General features: G+C 36.8%; 3 long non-coding RNA genes across 3 annotated transcripts; 2 read left to right on the top strand and 1 right to left on the bottom strand.

Annotated features, from left to right (window-relative positions):
• The first annotated feature begins 703 nt into the window (after positions 1-703).
• On the top strand, positions 704-6,876 carry LOC139953542 (uncharacterized). Its single transcript, XR_011787987.1, has 3 exons — positions 704-869; positions 2,914-3,058; positions 6,586-6,876. It is a non-coding gene; the product is annotated as an uncharacterized lncRNA (long non-coding RNA).
• Positions 6,877-16,146: 9,270 nt separating this feature from the next.
• On the top strand, positions 16,147-18,620 carry LOC139953547 (uncharacterized). Its single transcript, XR_011787991.1, has 3 exons — positions 16,147-16,198; positions 16,930-17,085; positions 18,490-18,620. It is a non-coding gene; the product is annotated as an uncharacterized lncRNA (long non-coding RNA).
• An 885-nt stretch (positions 18,621-19,505) lies between these two features.
• LOC139953544 (uncharacterized) lies at positions 19,506-22,807 on the bottom strand. Its single transcript, XR_011787988.1, has 3 exons — positions 22,068-22,807; positions 20,226-20,319; positions 19,506-19,612 (listed from the first exon to the last, which is right to left on the bottom strand). It is a non-coding gene; the product is annotated as an uncharacterized lncRNA (long non-coding RNA).
• Between the last annotated feature and the right edge of the window lie 780 nt (positions 22,808-23,587).

Consider the following 23,587-nt stretch of genomic DNA (forward strand, 5'->3'; position numbering starts at 1 on the left):
AGCCTACTGCATGCATCCATTGTATTTTTCCCAGTTTTTTCTCTCTTTTTTTTCGTATAATTATTAATCCCCTAAATAAAGCTAATTTATTGGGTCAAGTGATGTATAAAAAACACAATAGTGGAGCCCTATGCATCTTTTTAGAGTTTAAAATTGATCAAACTTTGATAAAATTGCTGACCCCCCTTTTTTCTTTTTCTTTTTAGATTTTGCCCTTTTTTATATTACACCAAATATAAATCTTATTTTGGGGTTAAGTTATATAAAAAGGCATCAAAAGAGCCAACTGCATCATTTTTAGAGCAGAAAAACACTACTTCCAATATTGAAAAAAAAAATTTGATAAAATTTAATGTTGCGGTAAATACCAATAAGTACATCCCAAAATATGGGTTTTGTACAACGGCATCTGTGGTGTCACAACATCGCATAAACAGAATTAATTATTTTTTTGTTTCTTTACAATTTTATTTTTATTGTGGATTTAATTTCTGACAGGTTAACCATGGAGGTGAAAGTTTTCGCCAATTATTAAATAAAATGTAAATAGCGCCCTCAATATTGAGGGCGCTGTTATTCAGAAGTTTTACTGAATTAGTATGGTACCTAAACTACTTTGTGTGTGAAAAAACGAGCAAACAACAGGGACTAGACTGCTGGTGGGAAAATTGACTTCTGCAACGAAAATGCATCTTTGTTGTTGTTATGATGGGATGGTTGGGACGATTTTGTAGATCAGTATTCCGTTTTCTGTCCGTCGTCTGCGAATGTCACCATCGGAATTCACATCGGATCCTTCAAATCAAATCACAGTGATCAGCCAGCCGGAGAATGAGTGCAAATTTCAGTAAGACCACCTGGCATTTTGAGTAAGTTTTGTTTGAATTTTGACATTTTACGAACGCGAGACTGAGACTTATGTAGTGTACTGTCACTGTAAGTGTCATGCGTTTCTGTGTCTGCCGATTGCATAACAAACACTGATTGAATATGAATCATTTATAATGATGTTCTTCTAAGTTCTTGTGGTTAAATTTCCGCATACAATACATACAATACCACAGTGCCACTATTCCAACGAGGTCAGTGTCAGTGATATTGGTTGGTGCCATTGACTGATTGTGATCTGATAATGTCTGAGTGTGTGTGTGTCTGATAATGTCATGATATGTGTGTGGCAGCCGCAGGACTTATTTTTTTTAACCTTCCTCTTTAAATTTCCATCCAAGTTAATAACATTTCTTGCTTCTTGTATTTGTTCTAAATATTTATTTTATATAACATATTTGTACATTGTAGGTGTACATCATTTGTAATTTCCTATTTAAATTTCCTTGCAACCAACTTGTAAAAATTTGAATGTTTTTACTCTTAATTGTATTGTACAATATGTAGACCAATAATGAATAATAATAATAACTATTTTCTTCCCTTATTTCTTGCTTAATTTTTCATGTTGAATAATTTATTTATTTTCAAAACTTGTTTGTATACATCTATATGTGTATCATACCTTTGCAATTTTGTTGTATACTAATAACAGTTTCTTCCCTTTTTTTGTTGCTTAAATCTTGTATTTTTAAATAATTTCATTTTGTGAATATTTTTGTTGTATATTAATAACAACAGTTTCTTCCCTTATTTCTTGCTTAATTCTTGTATTCTAAAATAATGTCATTTCGTGAATATTTTTGTTGTAAAATAATAACAACAGTTTATTCCCTTATTTCTTGCTTAAATCTTGGTTTTAAAAATAATTTCATTTTAGGAATATTTTTGTTGTATAATAATAACAACAGTTTCTTCCCTTATTTCTTGCTTAAATCTTGTATTTTAAAATAATGTCATTTCGTGAATATTTTTGTTGTAAAATAATAACAACAGTTTATTCCCTTACTTCTTGCTTAAATCTTGGTTTTAAAAATAATTTCATTTTAGGAATATTTTTGTTGTATAATAATAACAACAGTTTCTTCCCTTATTTCTTGCTTAAATCTTGTATTTTAAAATAATGTCATTTCGTGAATATTTTTGTTGTAAAATAATAACAACAGTTTCTTCCCTTATTTCTTGCTGAAATCTTGGTTTTAAAAATAATTTTATTTTATGAATATTTTTGTTGTATTATAATAACAGTTTCTTCCCTTATTTCTTGCTCAAAATTTTGAGTTAAAAATAAAAATTATTTTGTGAATTTATTTTTTGTTGTGTAATAATAACAACAGTTTCTTGCCTTATTTCTTGCTTAATTCTTGTGTTAAAAAATAATAATTTTGTGAATATTTTTGTTGTATAATAATAACAACAGTTTCTTCCCTTATTTTGTACTAAAATCTTGTGTTAAAAACAAAATAATAATTTTGTGAACATTTTTTTGTTGTATAATAATAACAACAGTTTCTTCCTTTATTTCTTGCTTAAATCTTGTATTTTAAAATAACTTCGGTTCGTGAATATTTTTGTGTATAATAATAACAACAGTTTCTTCCCTTATTTCTTGCTTAAATCTTGTATTTTAAATAAATTTCATTTTATGAATATTTTTGTTGTATAATAAGAACCGTTCTTCTTCCCTTATTCTTGCTTTGCATTTCAATTTCCATCCAAATACCTTTTAAAGTTTTTTTACTATTTGTTTACGTAATCAAAAATATGCCTTTTTGGTCAAGCCTCATTGGTATTTATAATCAAAGTTCATAGCCCTGTTTGCAATTTCAATAAGTCATAACTTTTCTCTTTTAATATCCCTTGCTTAAACAATTTCTACATATTTTCATGTTTTTAAAACATTTTTGTTGTCATTGATGTTGACCAGTATTCAGACTTTATTTTCCTGAAAAAAACTTTGAGCCAAGTTGGCTCCACTGCTATATTTGTGATTTGATCAAATGTATTTATTATTTGTATTTAAAGGAGTTGCTACGTAAGGCCTTCAACAAGATCAAGGAGCTACGCACAGATCCATCCAGAGCTTATCTGAGTTGTAATGCTTCGGAGAGACTAAGACTCAGAGAGTACAATGGACTCACCAAACCTAAACTTGTGAAAGATGGACCTGGTAAGCTTGAGATAATTTTTATAGGCCTGGAAGTGGAATAACACAAAGGCCCTCCTGCGATATGCAAGAAGTGGCATGCTCATCCCCACAATGTTTAGTCCACATACAAGAGTTTGATCATCAGGTACTGTTGGGAACAAGGTAGTCACCTTCATGTGCATTATGGGTGCTCATTGGAAAGCTAGAATGGGCAGGATTTATTTAATTATTCACACATATAGAAAAGTCTGTCATGTGCAGTAGACACTTCAAATGTGTGTTTCAAGTAATAGGCTCAGATTTTTAGGCCTACCCCACCATAGGTACAATGTCTACAGTAAAAGGTTGGTCAGTAGGTATTGTGTATGAACAACTATTGATGCTTTAAACAACTGTAACATTTTGCACTGTGAGATGTTACAAGTTGATGACTTTGAAAATAATCCTGTTATTAATTTCAATGGTCATGGGTTTGAATCCTATCGGAGTGATAGCTCTGTGACTGATACACAGCACTTAGAAAAGTACCAAATACACAATGTCTACACACATCTGTGTGCAGTGGATAAAAATAAATGTGTATTTTTTTGAGGGGCGGACTCGTTTTTTTTTTTAAGGGTGCATTTCTTTTTTTAGGGGGAAGATTGTAATTTGTTGTTTTCTGTTTTTTTTTTTTTTTTTGGGGGGGGGGGGGGGTTTGAGGGGGGTAGCATTTTTCCCCCGAAAAAATAGTGGCGTTGCGGGGAACATTTTATTTTAGGGGTCAAACCTTTTTTTTAGAGGGTGGTTGGGGCAGATTTGTTTTGTATTTGTTCGTGGGTTTTGTTTGAGGGAGGCAGCATTTTTTTTCCATAAAAAAGTTTAAGGGCGTTCTGGGGAATTTTTCTTTGAGGGGGGCAGTTTTTTTTTTCAATTTTTTTTACATTTTTATTTTAAGGGCAGGTTGTATTTTAAATTTGTTTGTGGGCGCAGTTTTTGTTCATTTAACATTTTTTTAGGGGTGTATATTTTTTGGGGTTTTGTGGCTTTTTCGTGTTTTTATTTTTGGGGCAGACTTTCTTTTTTCTTTTGCATTTTTTTTTCATTAAAAAGTTTAGTAGCTTTGGGGGAATTTTTCTTTGGGGGGGGGGCAGATAATTTTCCCCTTTTTTTACATTTTTATTTTAAGGGCAGACTGTATTTTAAATTTGTTTGTGGGTTTTGTTTGAGGGGGGCAGCCTTCTTTTAATCAATTTTTTTTTAGGGTGTTTTGGGGGCTTCTTCTTTGAGGGGGGGGGGGGGGGTCTGGTTTTCTTTTGTTTTATGTTTTTTCCGTCCTTTTTTTTGGGGGGGGGCAGAATTGTTTTCTTTTTTTTCACATTTTTTATTTTAGGGAGCAGTTTTTGTTTATTTAACATTTTTTTAGGGGCGTATATTTTGGGGGGTTTTGTGGCTTTTTCAGGTTTTTATTTTTGGGGCAGACTTTTTTTTTTCTTTTGCATCTTTTTTTAAGATAGCAGACCTTTCTTTTACGGGGTCAGATTGTGTTTTAAAATTGTTTTGTGGGTTTTGTTTGAGGGGGCGGGTAGCATTTTTTTCATTAAAAATGTTTAAGGCCGTTTTGGGGCAGACCTCTTTTTGGTCTGAGCAGGGGGGGGGTGGATGTTTTTTTTGGGGGGGTTATGTTTTTTTGGTGTTTTTATTTTGGCAGGGGAACCTTGGTTTCCTTTTTCTTACATTTTTTAAGGGGGCGGACCTCTTTTTGTTTAGGGGGGGCAGATTATATTTTAAATTTTTGTTAAAACTGTATTTTTCCGTTAGTTCTTTTTTAAGGGGCGATTTGAGGGATTTTTTCTTTGATGGGGGGGGGGGGGTGGGGGGGCAGATGTTTTTTGGGGGTTATGGTTTTTTCGTGTTTTTATTTTGGTGGTGGACAATTGTTTTTTCTGGTTTTTTTTTTTCATTCTTCTATTTTTGGGACTTTCTTTGAGGGGGGGCGGATGTTTTTTTGGAAGGGTTTATGTTTTTATGTGGGGCAGATTGTATTTGAATTTTTTTTTGTGGGCAGCCTTGGGGGCAGCCTTTTTCCTTTTAGTCATTAAAAAAAATTAGGGGCCTTTTGGGGTAACTTTTTCTTTGAAAGGGAGGGGCGGATATATATATATATTTTTTTTTTGGGGGGGGTTATTGTTTTGTTTGTGTTTTTATTTTGGGGGGACTTTTTTTCCTTTATTTCTTACTATTGGTTTCGGGCCTCAAAATATGTATTGGCATTACAACTTACTTGGAAATGAGCAACTCAGAGCTGTTGATTGTGAGAAACAACTCCCTCTGAAGCAACATAGTTTTTGAGAAATAGGGAATTTCTCAGTAAAATATTTGAATTTGAGAAAGACTTCAGGCCTAATGCCTTTCTTAGATTGATACTTTATGCAAAATGTCGGGATACATAAAGTGAGAATACTGGTCTGAATAATATACCAAATGTGTCCATTGTTTGTTAAGGCAGTACTTTTGTGTTAACTTTTGTGTGAATTTTAGACCCAAACAATTCATCCCATCCAAAAACACCAGTTTCAATGGTAAAATCAAACTTGTAATGACCTTAAAAAAATTGTATTTTGCATCCGTCCGAAAGGCTACTATTTTGTATGGCTGATAAAGTTGGTGGCAATGGTAGTATAGTAAGCATCCTGCAAAATTGTAACCCTATCCAGGGTTAGGATTAGCGTTAGTTGTGTAACCATTACCTCTACCTTTAAAATGTATATTTTTACCCCAAGGAACTGTTGACTAACTTGTTAAGCTGATTATGACATAACTTTGAAAACAATCCTTTTTTTTTGTTTGGCCCTAACTATTTACCTACCAATTTCCATAGTGGGAAACATAACTTAATTTGAGTTTGGCCACATTTTTAAAAGAAATGTTGCCCATCTGTTACAAAAAATGAATGTAAACATGATTACATTTTTGTTTGGCCAAACTAAAGAAACTGTCGATTAATTTTTATAGGCTGATGACATTTTGTATTCTTGCACAGATGTCTTAAAGGCAGTGGACACTATTGGTAATATTGTCAAAGACTAGCCTTCACAGTTGGTGTATCTCAACATATGCATAAAATAACAAACCTGTGAAAAATTTGAGCTCAATCGGTCATCGAACTTGCGAGATAATAATGAAAGAAAAAAACACCCGTGTCACACAAAGTTGTGTGCGTTTAAATGGTTGATTTCGAGACCTCAAGTTCTAAATCTGAGGTCTCGAAATCAAATTCGTGGCTCGAAAACTACGGCACTTCAGAGGGAGCCGTTTCTCACAATGTTTTATACCATCAACATCTCCTCATTACTTGTCACTAAGAAAGGTTTAATGCTAATAATTATTTTTTAGTATATTACCAATAGTGTCCACTGCCTTTAAGAAACTAATAAATTTAGTTGGTGAGATTTTATAAATTTGTTTAAGTACCCATAGTGGCTCTGAAAAGAGTTGGTTTTTACTTTGGCTTTTACTCTTGGGTTAGCTTCTGGAGTCTGTAATCGTCTCCTTGTCTTGCATTTTAGGAAACCGAGATAGGAGAGACACTTTGCCTGAGTGGATTCATCAGAATGGACTTCCATAAACCCACTAACCCCTGGGCGCTCTTTGGATCCTCGGTGACATCTTCATTGGTAAATACTACTCCAAGTTGGATTGAGTGGTCAACCATCAAGGCTTCTCGCTGATGCTGCCAAGGGTGTAGAAATCAAGGCTGAGTAAGAAACCTACTTTGTAAAAGCTTCAAACAATTTGTAAATTTGAAGGATTATTTTGGGAGTAAAGGAAGAGTATAGATGGGCCAAACAAAAAAATAATCATGTTTCCTATTTAACTGAATATGGGTAACAGGTTTGTGGCAACGCATGCTTAAAATCATTTAACTAGTGTTGATTTGTATTATTATGCTAAATAACTGCACATTGGAATTATTATGCAAAATAAAACTATTTGGTAATTCATTGACTTTGACAATTGAGTGCAGAAATTAAAGGAACTCAGACGGACTGTCAGTCAAATCTGACATTTGTGGAAAACAAACATTGCAAATAGAAATATCGCGAGCCTATCCACCCTACTTGTTGACCCCTTTAGCAACACCTAGCAAGTTGTTGTACTCGCCTTGTTTTCAGTGTTACAGGATAAACATATTAAAAGCATTGCCCACCTGTGTACTTCCCCTTTTTCAGTGGAAACATGACTATATTTTTAATTGGCCAAGACTACCTGGCTACAAATTTTTCATTGTTATGGGAAAAGAAAACATTACTTAATTTTTGTTTGGCCAAACTATTAAGACAAATGTTGCCCAAATTTTACCTAAATTCAGTGTGATAGGAAACGTTATTATATTTCTGTGTGGCCCAACGGAAAACTACCCATTTATTTCCCATGTACATGTAAAAGGAGACATAAATATCATTTTGTTTGGCTTGGCTGTGACCACCAATAAATTTGGTTAAAAGTTATCTTTCAATAAACTGAAAGTTAAAGGCACTGGCCACTATTGGTAATTACTCAAAATAGTTGTTAGGCTCCCTCTGAAGTAGGCCTTCATAGTTTTCAAGAAAGAAGTCATTTTCCACTTCAATATTTGAATCTGATTTCGAGACCTCAGAATTAGATTTTGAGATCCCCAAATCAAGCATCTGAAAGAACACAACTTATGCGCAACAAGGGCATTTTTCTTTCATTATTCTCTCGCAACTTCAATGACCAATTGAGCTCAAATTTTCAGGTTTGTTATTTTATGCATAAGTTGAGGTACATCAAGTGAGACGACTGGTCGTCGACACTTACCAAACATTTCCAGAGCCTTTGAAGGTATGATACAGGATTGCAGGATAAAAAAGATCATCTTTTAAATTTAGTTTGAAAACACTGATTTTTAAGAAACATGTCTGAAAATATCTGGAAAGGTCTGCATAGCTAATTTCGGTTGTTACCCCTAATATTAAGTTAACATTTTTACATGCTGAAAATTAAGCGTATTTTTAAGAAACTAAATTTCTAGAAAAAAAACTTCTGTAATTTTGGAATAAGAAATTTTAGTATTTAAGTTCTTGTAATTTGAAGGCAGGACACTCTATCGAGAGGATAGATTATATTACCATAAATGTATCTAAATTTATGATATTTATTTATTTCTTTCACTTTTATTGTGAGTTTCCATCATCAGTGTTGTAAAAAATTCTCTGGCCTCAATAGAGCCATCCTTGTTTAATAGATTATTTGCGAATTTTTATCTCTTAATTTATTTGAGTGTTATTTTGAAAAATAATTTGTATTAAAATTTGTCTATTATTATTATTATTAAAAGATATTATTATAAACATTTATATTAAATTTTGTTCCAATAAAAAACGTGAGGATTTAATAAAAGAAAGTGTGCCATGTGTTCTTATTTAGTAATCGTCTTTGTTTTAAAATATTTTATTTTAAAATGGTGGGTTAAAATATTTGGGTTTAATTATAGAACTTTGAAAGGGTAAGCTTTATTTATACAAAATCGGACTCAAATAACTGATTGACAAAAACGGTTTTTTTTTCTCACTAACAACAGCAACAAGTTTTTTTATTACACACTGGACAATTGTGACCAACAGAGGGCGCGATTTAATTTAGTTTTGATCAACAGAGGGGGCTATTTAATTATTTATTCCAGTAAATATATAACGCAATGCTATACATACGTGGTTGTGTAATATTCATCACTCCAAAAAATGTATGATCAGTACAGTCATCGTTGTGGCCTAGTGGTTAAGGTTACAGTTTCGCGAGGACAAGGTGAGAGGTTCGAGCCCCGGCACGGACCATGAGGTAAGCGAAATAAAGAAATAACCCACGTTTCTTCCACAGGAACATGATAGGTACCCGACGCCCGGACAGGAGACGCAGCAGCAGGAGGCAACACGGAGGCGGCACCACGAGGAGGGGACCACACCGGGACCAGAGAGAGAGGGGGAGGCGGCACCGGGAAGAGAGGGTGAGGGGGAGGCAAGATTTTTTCAATAAAATCTCATTTTTGGGAAAAAAAAAAAAAAAATCACCGTAAATTTTTTTTTTAACGGTGATTCAAAATTTTAAAATCGCCTGAAACGCACGCTCGTTAATTTTGGTGAAAAAAGTTGGTAGAAAAGTTTTTTTTACCAAAAACTTGTATTTTTTACGCATTTTTGGAAAATCATTTTCTTAAAATCGCTTCAAACGTACGCTCGTTAATTTTGGTCAAAATCGGTGAAAAAAAAAAAATTATAAGTGCAAAAAGTCGTCAAACTCATAATTTCATTACGATTTACATCTCTAAAACGTCCCCAAAATATTCTAAACACCTTCACACTGCTCACACCGTTGTACTACAGCAATCCAAACCTTTTCTTCTTCAAAATTCATCCAAAATATACAACTTTACTCAAAAAACGGCCTTTAAATGCATCTTAATTGACTTTAACAATGTGTATAGGCGTACAGCCCTACGGTTCAACTTACAATAACAATACATACTACACCTAACGCATTTTCGTACATCGGTATTTCCAATTATTGTACATTTTTTACCAATTCTAAGACAATTAAAACAGTTTACATACATTGCGATTCAAAAACAACTCATTTTCAACGAAAAAACTATGAAAACGAACACTTATTCACGTACATTTTCCAATGAAATATTCAAGGAAAAAATAGTCAGACACCCTTCACTACCTGTATTACCACTTCTTAGAGACTGGGAACAAGACATAGACGGTTGCCATATGTAAACAACATGTCCTTAGCATTTGAGTACAAAGTACACGATCTTTGAGCATCTAAAACTCTACCAAAGGATTTCTAACTGTGAGTAATTTACAAGATTCATAACAATATTAAGTAGCCAAGTTGTTTACAACGTTTGTGGAGTAACCAGAGATTGGGGAGGGAGGGAGGGGCAGAGGTGACAGTGGGGGAAAATACATCATTTTACAGTACACCATCTTGGGGCAAAGACATCATTTTACACGATCTTTGAGCATCTAAAACTCTACCAAAGGACTTCTATCTGTGAGTAGTTTACGAGATTCATAACAATATTGAGTAGCCAAGTTGTTTACAACGTTTGTGGAGTAACCAGAGATTGGGGAGGGAGGGAGGGGGCAGAGGTGACAAGTGGGGGAAAATACATCATTTTACAGTACACCATCTTGGGGCAAAGACATCATTTTACACGATCTTTGAGCATCTAAAACTCTACCAAAGGACTTCTATCTGTGAGTAGTTTACGAGATTCATAACAATATTGAGTAGCCAAGTTGTTTACAACGTTTGTGGAGTAACCAGAGATTGGGGAGGGAGGGGGCAAAGGTGACAAGTGGGGGAAAATACATCATTTTACAGTACACCATCTTTGGGCAAAGACATCATTTTACACGATCTTTGAGCATCTAAAACTCTACCAAAGGATTTCTATATGTTTACAAGATTCATAACAATATTATGTAGCCAAGTTGTTTGGGGTGGGAGGGGGCCTAGTGGCAAGTGGGGCAAAGACATCATTTCAGAGAATGAAGTTTCATTTGAACTTGTCATTAAAAACGTCGTACACACACTCTGCTGAATAGAAACAACGACAGAGCTCAAGTCCGATATTCTTACACAACTCGACTACGTATCAATAATGGTTAAGTGTCTTGCTTTAGAACACAAGTGTCTTGCTTTAGAACACAAGTGTCTTCTTGACCGGGACTCGAACCCACACTCTGCTGAATAGAAACAGCGACAGAGCTCGAGTCCAGTGTTCTTATCAATTCGGCTACGTGTTAAGTGTCTTGCTTTAGGACACAAGTGTCTTGATCGGGACTCGAACCCACCCTCTGCTGAATAAAAACAGTGACAGAGCTTGAGTCCGGTATCCTTCAAATCCATTTGGCTACGTATTAATAATGGTAAAGTGTCTTGCTTTAAGTCACAAGTGTCTTGACCGGAACTCGAACCCACACTCTGCTGAATAGAAACAGCGACAGAGCTCGAGTCAGGTATGCTTACACAACTCGACTACGTATCAATAATGGATAAGTGTCTTGCTTTAGAACACAAGTGTCTTGCTTTAGAACACAAGTGTCTTGACCGGGAGTTGAACCCACACTCTGCTGAATAGAAACAGCGACAGAGCTTGAGTCCAGTGTTCTTATTAATTCAGCTACGTGTTAAGTCTCTTGCTTTAGAACACAAGTGTCTTGACCGGGACTCGAACCCACACTCTGCTGAATAGAAACAGCGACAGAGCTTGAGTCCAGTGTTCTTATCCATTTGACTACGTATCAATAATGGTTAAGTGTCTTGCTTTAGGACACAAGTGTCTTGACCGGGACTTGAACCCACACTCTGCTGAAAAGAACAGCAACAGAGCTTGAGTCCGGTGTTCTTATCCATTTGACTACGTATCAAAAATGGCTAAGTGTCTTGCTTTAGAACACTGTGTCTTGACCAGGACTTGAACCCACACTCTGCTGTTCAAAAAGAAACAGCAACAGAGTTTGAGTCCGGTGTTCTAATATTCGCTCAGCTCCAATGTATCACCATCAACAACAAAACTGATGCACTTTAATCTGAAAGTTCATGGAGTATTAAGTTTCAGGGTTAATTCCCTCTGAATAAACGAGAGTAAAGTTCTGATCCAATGACAAGTTTGTTCTGAAAAGAACCATTGTTGTTACAACAACTTGACATTGGTGATCAATTAGTTTAAAAGTTTAAATACAATTACTAAATATTAATACATTCTCTGCTTTATAATTGTTACAGAATAGGCAATGTGTATTAAGGATAAATGCTTACTGGTGATCAAAAACACTAATCGTCTTATAAACTGAAATAATTTCAGGTTGAAACAAGAACGGGCACCCAAAGCAAACATTTTGAGGGAGACCGCCAACAAAGGGCTGGATGACTCAGTTGTGTGCCGGATAAGTTTATCCGTAAGTACTTTTGCTCTAGTCAGTTTGTCTTGTTGTTAATGTTCAACAACAAATTATTTACAATTTAATTTCCCTTGTGGCTACCACTTGATAAAATCTAAAATCAAATCTTAATACCAACAATCGATACTATTGTTTGTCAGTTTCAACTTTCTCTTTCTAGAAGTGCCGTTGAAGTGAAAGTGTGAATGGCACAAAGTCTTAGACTTGAAAATAACTTGTTGACATTTTAACGGTTCAGCGGGTTGGTGTGTAAATCTACACTAGACAAACTTGATGTGATCTTTGACAGAGCTACGTCACACACCCATACCTGTGAGCCACTTTTGAAAGTATCAAATAGATACATTATTGTGTACTACACTTTACTAATTAATTGTTATCCCAATTATTTTACAGATGTGTGCTGGCAGAAGGACTTCAGGAGAAGTACTCCAGGCAGAGACTCCTCGGCAATTATCTTTAATCTGCACTGCTATGAAAAAGCTGAGCTGGAGAGTTTGATAAACCCCAAAATGTATCGGTCTTTGTAGGAAAGTTACACTCTCCACTCTCCCAGAGAATGGATTAATACTTGAATAAGAGTAATTCCAGCAACACTTTGTATTGCAGCTTAGCATTAGTGTAAGAAATGTGGACATTGCAATTTATTGTGTGCTTTCTGCTCATAAGTTGATTGTTGTACGCTTTGCCAGCAATGGCACAAGTAACTTTAAATATTCTTCTGCCAGCACCAATTAATAAATACCTGACATCAACAGTCTCAATAAAAGGACTGACTATTAGTAAAGGTCTGTTTACAAAATGTAAGACTTCATCAAATTTTCCTCATGGCTTTTTTGCACAATTATTTGTTGGGATTGTAAAACATTTTCAGAGGAAGTGTGTTTGAGTCTAAAGCACAATATTGTAGGGGGCCCAGAACAAGCAGAGAACATGGCTGGGGATGGATCAGGGTGATAGTCCGAGCCATGCCCTGCTACTGTCGCACCAAGGAGGGACTTGCTTTTTTTACATCCCTGGCGTTCCCCTGGGGCCTGGACTACAATAAGTGCAAGCGATCCATGCCCTACAAGGCAGTTTATAGCCAACCACTTTCAGACAACACCCAAGAAGAAAAGTACATTGCCATCTGTGTTTTTACATGTAGGGTTTGGTGAAACCATATTTGAAAAAGTACTTTGATGTCAAAGTGTTTTGTTTGTGTGCATTTGCTGACAAATTGACTTGTGTTTTAAGGCCCTTTAAGTATCTTGATGATGAAGCCCTGTCAAAGTGTTTATTTGTAAACAGACCTTTTTACAATTCTTAAACAAAACAAAAAAAGCCTACCTTATTATCCTAGTATTGAATAGTTTACAGAGTTGAAGTACGAGAAGCTTGTAGTAGAGAGATGATGAAGTGTTTGAAGTCATGATGAAGCTGCAATCTAAGTGTTCTCATCAAAGCCCTGGTGCAATCTCTTGTGAGGAAACTGCTGCTCCTCATCATCTTAATGAACCTGTAAACAGAAATCAAAGAATCAAGAATTGTATTAATTATAAGAGCCAATGATCAAATTTGACAGTCTGTATCTAAATTTAACCTTAGTTTCAAAAAATAGTGTACTGGTCTATTTATTATAATATTTTTAATCTGTATAGGCTACAATGTTATAAACACTTTCATATCCCAATAGAAACCAGCTAAATTTAAACCAATAGTCTCTGATTAACTGTTCACAAGTTTAGTCAATGTATATTAAAGTAAAAGGTTTACTTCAGTACATTTTAAGTTTGTTTATGAAAGTGTTTGCTCTTGTAACAGCACTTTTGATTATTGAAGTAAATAAAAAACTAAAATGGAATTGAGCAGAAAACCTTTGTGTTGTTAACTTGTTTTACAACATTATTTAAGTGGGACATTTAGGTTGGCAATAAAATGGGTTACATCTTGGGGGCGGTTCAAGAAAGAAAGAAAAGGGGGAGGTTGGGATGGAAGTACAAGGCTTATAATAGAAGGGGTATATCTTGGGGGCGGTTCAAGATGGACAGAAAAGAGGGGGATGGGATGGATTACAAGGCTAATAGTAGAAGGGGTATATCTTGGGGCGGTTCAAGATGAACAGAAAGGAGAGTTGGAAGGGGGTACATCTTAGGGGCGGATCAAGATGGACAGAAAGGGGAGTTGGAGGGGAGTACATCTTGGGGGTGGTTCTAGATGGACAGAAAAGAGGGGGATGGGATGGATTACAAGGCTAATAGTAGAAGGGGTATATCTTGGGGCGGTTCAAGATGAACAGAAAGGAGAGTTGGAAGGGGGTACATCTTAGGGGCGGATCAAGATGGACAGAAAAGATGGGGTTGGGATGGATTGTATAAGGCGAATAGTACAAGGGGTACATGTGTATCTTGGGGGCGGTTCAAGATGGAAAGAAAGGGGGGTTGGAAGGGGTACATCTTGGGGCGGTTCAAGATGGACAGAAAAGAGGGGGTTGGGATGGATTGTACATGTATTAGGCTAATGGTAAAAGGGGTATGTCTTGGGGCGGTTCAAGATGAACAGAAAGGGGAGGTGGAAGGGGGTACATCTTGGGGGCCGTTCAAGATGGACAGAAAAGAGGGGGTTGGGATGGATTGTATAATGCTAGTAGTAGAAGGGGGCGTATCTTGGGGGCGGTCACGGTGGAAAGAAAGGGGGGTTGGAAGGGGTAAATCTTGAGGGTGGTTTAAGATGAACAGAAAAGAGGGGATTGGGATGGATGTATTTTAAGGTGGCAAAAATAAAAAACCTTAATGAGGAAAATAAATTTTGAGATAATAGCCTGGGTGCCTTTAAAAATGTGACAGGTGGCAATTTTGAAAAAAAGGAGAAAGGCCCTCCTTCCTTTTTTCAAAAAGGACGATAAACATGTTTTTTTTATATTTGGCCTAAAAGTCGAAGGGGTATATTTTGGGAGCGGTTCAAGAATGACAGAAAAGAGGGAGGTTGGGACGGAAGTACAAGGCTATAATAGTAGAAGAGGGTTTATTTTTGGGGCGGTTCAAGAATGATAGAAAAGGGGGGAGGTTGGGATAGAAGTACAAGGCTAATAGTAGAAGAGGGGGTTTATTTTTGGGGCGGTTCAAGAATGACAAAAAAGGGGGAGGTTGGGATGGAAGTACAAGGCTAAATAGTAGAAGGGGTTTCATTTTGGGGGCGGTTCAAGAATAACAGAACAGGGGGAGGTTGGGATGGAAGTACAAGGCTAATATTAGAAGGAGTATATCTTGGGGGCGGTTCAAGATGGAAAGAAAAAGGGGAGGTTGGGATTAAAGTACACGCAGGTTGTAGATTGGGTAACATGTAACAATCAAATATCCAAGAAGAAAATTAAGTTGTAACTCACCAGTATTTGCAGCAACTTCATCATGGACAGTATGGTTAAACTGTGGCGACTTAAACTGTGTCCGTTGAAATGATATTCACAGCGACGAGCGAGGTTACTTCATTAACACTCTACAGTGGGAAAAACATACAAAACATTTGACTATTGATTGAGTGAAAAAGTGGTGGTTGTTTCATTTAAACTGGGTGGTCCATTCAGAGTGTGGTAAACACTGGTCTCCTATGGGTCGTCCAAGCAAGTACAGAGGTACACAAAAGTTACAAGCCATGAACTTTGCTCTTGAAAGGGGAACATCAATTTTCCTCTGGCTTTGGTGGAAGGGCCACTTCCCAATGAATCCTGATTCCTAATCATGCTATTGCTAGTACGTCGTAGAGGAAAACAAAATGTATTCGTAACTCTTATGATGGCCGGGTCTATTCGATCGTAATCCCCTTTGCATTGTAAGTAAGATACACAACAAGAATCTACCAGCTATTTCCAGACGAGTTAATCAATACACTAAACAAACAAATCCTTACTTACCGATATTCTAAGACGAAACATTTTGATTATAAAAAGTAAACCCATCATGACGAGCAGACGACATGTTTACGAAGGTTATGCAGTGCACGTGAGCAACTTCCGGGAACAAAGCGCCCTCTCTCAGTTGAAAAAAATAATTACACGATTTTTGACGACAGCGCCCTCTCCGTCGAAAAAATATTGACGGAAAATGAAGACAGCGCCCTCAGCGTTATTGAGGATTTACTATGTATGAGTAACATGTCGTCTGCTCACACGATGAGTTTAGCAAAAAGTTGTCATCACAAAACATCGGTAAGTAACGATTTGTTTGTTTAGTATGTTGATTTGGGCGTCTGGAAATAGCTGGTAGTTTCTGTAGATGCCGTGGGGCACAGGTAGCACTAGCACCCTTTTTATAGTTAAGAAATTAGTTGAATTAGTTGAAATCCGTTTGGCGGGACTTTGGTTTGCAACAATGCTTGGATTGGAGTTTGTTTACATTGCTGTCGTACAGTACACTGTTGTTGTAACTGTATTTTGTACTTTAATAACATGGACGGATCATTAGCAATTGTGATAGTGTTAAAGTCGTGGGTACTAACAGTAATGGGTACTAACTGGTTAGCCCCAAACCTTTAGGCACCATGAATGAGGACCATAGCAACTTAGCAAACGTGCTACACTTCCTTGCAACCTTGCTTGTTGTTGATGTTGTTGGCATTGATTGTCTGATTTCTGTTGACACTGATTGTCTGATTTCTGTTGACACTCACTGTCACACTTTCCTATGTTTCTGTACGACCCCTTTGCCTTTATATCAAGCGTTGAACGATTGTGGGGGCACCACGTACAACTACCTAGCTATCAGCTAATTACAACTTAGGTTGAAGTTTCCTAAAATGACCTCATCATGTGGCTCAATGAGCTGCTGTTTGACCATTTTTGACGTCATAATGCAAGCAGGCAGGGTCACCATTTTTCAACTTTTCCAAAATGTAACCACCTTTAATTCAAACTTTTGCTGTTTGTTTTTCCCACTGTAGGAATCCTTGAAGAAACCTCGCCAGTCGCCACTGTGTACATCCTTTCAAATAACACGGTTTTAGTCATCACCAACCATCAGAGCAAGAAGTCCTCAGCAGAGGAAAGTTCAAACTATGCGCTCTTATCTTGGAATTACTGCAATTAGGCTACTACTGGTGAGTTACACTCAAATCTTCTGCTTGCCAATTAATTTGATTGTTACAATGTTACCCAAGACTGTACATTAATCCCAACCTCCACATTTTAGTTTTTTCTTTAACTGCCCCAATACGCACTTTAGCCTTACGTCCATCCCAACCTCCCCTTTTTGTCCATCTGAAACCGCCCCCAAGTTATACCCCTCCTATTATTATTATTAGCCTTGTAACTCCATCCCAACCTCCCTCTTTTCAGTCCATCTAGAACCGCCCCAAGACATATGCCTTCTATTATTAGCCTTGTACTTCCATTCCAACCTCCCCTTTTCTGTCATTCTTGAACCGCCCCAAAAATATTCTACTTTAGCCTTGTACAATCCATCCCAGCCATCCCTTTCCTTCAATCTTGAACCGCCCTCAAGACGTACCCCCTTCTGGGACTTACTATTATTGTACTCTCATCAACAAAACCTCACCCTTTTTTGTCCATCTTAAATCGCCCCCAAGATATACACCCTACCTTGTACTTCCATCTCAACCTCACCCTTTTCTTTCCATCTGGATCCGCCCCCAAGACGTAACACTTTTTATGACTGGCATTGTACAGTCCATCCCAACCTCCCCCTTTTCTGTCCATCTTGAACCGCCCCCAAGTTATACCCCTTCCACTATTAGCCGTGTACTTCCATCCCAACCTCCCCCTTTTGTGTCAATCTTGAACCGCCCCCAAGGTATACCGCTTCTACTATTAGCCTAGTACAATCCATCACAACCTCCCCCTTTTCTGTCCATCTTGAACCGCCCCCAAAAAGTACCCCGTCTATTATTACCTTGTACTTCCATCCCAAAACTCCCCTTTTTTGTCATTCTTGAACCGCCCCAAGGTTTACCCCTTTACCAAGTATTAGCCTAGTACAATCTATCCCAACCACTCACTTTTCTTTCCATCTTGAACCACATCCAAGATGTACCCATTAGCCCACGTACTTCCATCCCAACCTCCCCCTTTTCCACCTTTAACCGCCCCCAAGATGTGTTTCAGTTCCATGTTGTGAAACAAATGAACAGCTCAGAGGCTTTCTTCTCAATTTCATTTTATTTTTTATTTCAATAATCAAAAGTGAACTGTTATCCAAGAGCAAACACTTTCATAAAACAAACTTTAAAAGTACAACTAAGTAAACCCCTTATTTTATTAGACAATGTTTTTACTTTTAAAAAACAATAATTCTACTTCAGAAACTATTAGTTTAATTTCAGCTGCTCACTTATAGGATAGGAAACTGTTTATAACATTGCCATTATAGTTAAAAAATAGTATAATAAAAACAAAATAAGGTTAAATTTTGATATCGACTGTCAAACTTGATCAATGGCTCTTATAATTCATACAATTCTTGATTCTTTGATTTCTGTTTACAGGTTCATTAAGATGATGAGGAGCAGCAGTTTCCTCACAAGAGATGAACCAAGGCTGTGATGAGAACACTTAGATTGCAGCTTCATCACGACTTCAAACACTTAATCATCCCTCTACTACAAGCTTCTCGTACTTCAACTTTGGACATTATTCAATACTAGGATATTAAGGTAGGCTTTTTGTTTTATTAATATGAATTGTAAAAAGGTTTGTTTACAAATACACAATGACTTCATCATGATGATACTTAAAGGGCCGTGTCACACAAGTCAATTTGCTGGCAATTTTGAGTCGACTGCTCCAGTGCACACAAACAAAAACACTTTGATATCAAAGTATTTTTTCAAACATGGTTTCACCAAACCCTACATGTAAAAACTTAGATGGCAATGTACTTTTCGTGTTGGGTATTGCCTGAAAGTGGTTGGCTATAAATCGTCTTGTGGGACATGGATCGTTTGCACTTATTGTAGTCCAGGTCCCAGGGGAACGCCAGGGATGTACAACAAACAAGTTCCCCCTGCTCGCCAAGGCAGCAGCGGGGCATGGCTTGGACTATCATCCCGATCCATCCCCGGCCATGTTCTCCGCTAGTTCTAGGCCCCCTACAATATTGTGCTTTAGACTCAAATACACTTCCTCTGAAAATGTTTTAAAATACAAATAAAGTGTGCCAAAAAGCAATGAGGTAAATTTGTTGAAGTCTTACACTTTGTAAACAGACCTTTACTTATAATCAGTCCTTTTATTGAGACTGTTGATGTAAGGTAGTTATTAATTGGTGCTGGCAGAAGAATATTTAAAGTTACTTGTGCCATTGCTGGCAAAGCGTACAACAGTCAACTTATGAGCAGAAAACACACAATAAATTGCAATGTCCACATTTCTTATACTAATGCTAGCTGCAATATAAAGATGTGTTGCTAGAATTACTCTTACTCTGTCATGTGTCTTAATCCATTCTCTTGGAGAGTGGAGAGTGTAACTTTCCTACAAAGACCGATACTTTTTCGGGTTAATGCGAACTCTCCAGCTCAGCTTTTTCATAGCAGTGTCGATTAAAGATAATTGCCGAGGAGTTTCTGCCTGGAATACTTCTCCTGAAGTCCTTCTGCCAGCACACATCTGTAAAATAATTGGGATAACAATTAATTAGTTTAGTGTAGTATACAATAATGTATCTATTTGATACTTTCAAAAGTGGCTCACAGGTATGGGTGTTTGACGTAGCTCTGTCAAAGATCACATCAAGTTTGTCTAGTTTAGATTTACACACCAACCCGCTGAACCGTTAAAATGTCAACAAGTTATTTTCAAGTCTAAGATTTTGTACCATTCACACTTTCACTTCAACGGCACTTCTAGAAAGAAAAAGTTGAAACTGACAAACAATAGTATCGATTGTTGGTATTAAAATTTGATTTTAGATTTTATCAAGTAGTAAACCACAAGGGAAACTGGCATTGTAAATTATATAAAATAAAGTGGGTTGAACAAAAGGACAAACTGATTAGAGCAGGGTTTGAACTGACTACCTGCTGATTAAAATATGCCGGCACACTTTCACTTCAACGGCACTTCTAGAAAGAAAAAGTTGAAAGTGACAAACAATAGTATCAATTGTTGGTATTAAGATTTGATTTTATCAAGTGTTAACCACAAGGGAAACTGGAAGTTTAAATTGTAAATAATTTGTTGTTGAACAACAAGACAAACTAACTAGAGCAGAAGTACTTACGGATAAATTATGCCGGCACACAACTGAGTCATCCAGCCCTTTGTTGGCAGTCTCCCTCAAAATGTTTACTTTGGGTGCCAGTTCTTGTTTCAACCTGAAATTATTTCAAATTATAAGACGATTAGTGTTTTTGATCACCAGTAAGCATGTATCCTTGTATACATTGCCTATATTGTAACAATTATAAAGCAGAGAATGTATTAATATTTAGTAATTGTATTTAAACTTTTAAACTAATGGATCACCAATGTCAAGTTGTTGTAACAACAATGGTTCTTTTCAGAACAAACTTGTTATTGGATCAAAATTTTACTCTCATTTATTCAGAGAGAATTAACTATCTGAAACTTAATACTCCATTAACTTTCAGATTAAAACACATCAGTTTTGTTGTTGATGGTGATACATTGGAGCTGAGCGAATATTATTAGAACACCGGACTCAAGCTCTGTTGATGTTCTTTTTGAACAGCAGAGTGTGGGTTCAAGTCCCGGTCGAGACACTTGTGTCCTAAAGCAAGACACTTAACCATTATTGATAAGTAGTTCGAATGGATAAGAACACCGGACTCAAGCTCTGTCGCTGTTTCTTTTCAGCAGAGTGTGGGTTCGAGTCCCGGTCAAGACACTTGTGTCCTAAAGCAAGACACTTAACCATTATTAATACCTAGTTGAATGGATAAGAACACCAGACTCAAGCTCTGTCGCTGTTTCTATTCAGCAGAGTGTGGGTTTGAGTCCCGGTCAAGACACTTGTGTCCTAAAGCAAGACACTTAACCATTATTGATAAGTAGTCGAATGGATAAGAACAGCGGCCTCAAGCTCTGTCGCTGTTTCATTGTTACATTGGAGCCGAGCGAATATTAGAACACCGGACTCAAGCTCTGTTGCTGTTTCTATTCAGCAGAGTGTGGGTTCGAGTCCTGGTCAAGACACTTGTGTCCTAAAGCAAGACACTTAACACGTAGCCGAATGGATAAGAACACTGGACTCGAGCTCTGTCGCTGTTTCTATTTAGCAGAGTGTGGGTTCGAGTCCCGGTCAAGACACTTGTGTTCTTAAGCAAGACACTTGTGTTCTAAAGCAAGACACTTAACCATTATTGATACGTAGTCGAGTTGTGTAAGAATATCGGACTCGAGCTCTGTCGCTGTTTCTATTCAGCAGAGTTTGTGTACGACGCTTTTAATGACAAGTTCAAATGAAACTTCATTCTCTGAAATGATGTCTTTGCCCCACTTGCCACTAGGCCCCCTCCCACCCCAAACAACTTGGCTACATAATATTGATATGAATCTTGTAGACATATAGAAATCCTTTGGTAGAGTTAAAGATGCTCAAAGATCGTGTATGATGTCTTTGTCCCCCCACTTGCCGTCCCCCATCCCTCCCTGCCCACACCACAAACGTTGTAACAACTTGGCAACTCAATAATGTTATGAATCTTGTAAATTACGTACAGTTAGAAATCCTTTGGTAGAGTTTTAGATGCTAAAAAGATCGTGTAAAATGATACGTTTGCTCTCCCCCCCCCCCCACTTGCCACCCCCTCCCCTCCCTCCCCACTCTCTGGTTCCTCCACAAACGTTGTAAACAACTTGGCTACTCAATATTGTTATGAATCTTGTAAATTACTCACAGATAGAAGTCCTTTGGTAGAGTTTTAGATGCTCAAAGATCGTGTAAAATGATGTCTTTGGCCCAAGATGGTGTTACTGTAAAATGATATCTTTGACCCCACTTGCCACCCCTCCCCACACCCTCCCCAATCTCTGGTTACTCCACAAACGTTGTAAACAACTTGGCTACTCAATATTGTTATGAATCTTGTAAATTACTCACAGTTAGAGATCTTTTAGTAGAGTTTTAGATGCTCAAAGATCGTGTACTTTGTACTCAAATGCTCAGGACATGTTGTTTACATATGGCAACCGTCTATGTCTAGTTCCCAGTCTCTAAGAAGTAGTAATACAGGTAGTGATGGGTGTCTGACTATTTTTTCCTTTGATATTTACTGGAAAAATATACGTGAATAAGTGTTCGTTTTTATAGTTTTTTCGTTGAAAATGAGTTGTTTTTGACTCGCAATGTATGTAAAGTGTTCTAATTGTCTTAGAATTGGTAAAAAATGTACAATAATTGGAAATACCGATGTACGAAAATGCGTTAGGTGTAGTATGTATTGTTATTGTAAGTTGAACCGTAGGGCTGTACGCCTATACACATTGTTAAAGTCAATTAAGATGCATTTAAAGGCCGTTTTTTGAGTTAAGTTGTATATTTTGGATGAACTTTGAAGTAGAAAAGGTTTAGATTGCTGTAGTACAACGGTGTGAGCAGTGTGAAGGTGTTTAGAAGTAATTTGGGGACGTTTTAGTGAGGTAAATCGTAATGAAATTATGAGTTTGACGACTTTTTGCACTTATAATTTTTTTTTTTTTCACCGATTTTGACCAAAATTAACGAGCGTACGTTTGAAGCGATTTTAAGAAAATGATTTTCCAAAAATGCGTAAAAAATACAAGTTTTTTGTAAAAAAAACTTTTCTACCAACTTTTTTCACCAAAATTAACGAGCGTGCGTTTCAGGCGATTTTAAAATTTTGAATCACCGTTAAAAAAAAAAATAACGGTGATTTTTTTTTTTTTTTTTTCCCAAAAATGAGATTTTATTGAAAAAATCTTGCCTCCCTCTCCCCCACTCTTCCCGGTGCCGCCTCCCCCTCTCTCTCTCTGGTCCCGGTGTGGTCCCCTCCTCGTGGTGCCGCCTCCGTGTTACCTCCTGCTGCTGCGTCTCCTGTCCGGGCGTCGGGTACCTTTCATGTTCCTGTGGAAGAAACGTGGGTTATTTCTTTATTTCGCTTACCTCATGGTCCGTGCCGGGGCTCGAACCTCTCACCTTGTCCTCGCGAAACTGTAACCTTAACCACTAGGCCACAACGATGACTGTACAGATCATACATTTTTTGGAGTGATGAATATTACACAACCACCTATGCGTTATATATTTACGGGAATAAATAATTAAATAGCCCCCTCTGTTGGTCAAAAATTAATTAAGTAGCCCCCTCTGTTGGTCAAGATTGTCCAGTGTGTAATAAAAAACCTTGTTACTGTTATAAAAAAAAAAAGTTTTGCCAATCAGTTATTTAAGGAGTCTAATTTAGTGTACATAAAGTTTACCCTTTTCATAGCTTCTATAATTAAGCCCAAATATTTTTACCCACCATTTTAAAATATTATAACATTTAAAACAAAGACGCTTATTAAAAAAGAACACCTGGCACACTTTCTTTTATTAAATTCATGCCCCCTTATTTTTTATTGGAACATATATAAAAAACAATAAAACATTTTAATAAT

This window comes from Asterias amurensis, chromosome 22, assembly GCF_032118995.1.
Source record: "Asterias amurensis chromosome 22, ASM3211899v1".
Classification (NCBI taxonomy): Eukaryota; Metazoa; Echinodermata; class Asteroidea; order Forcipulatida; family Asteriidae; genus Asterias; species Asterias amurensis.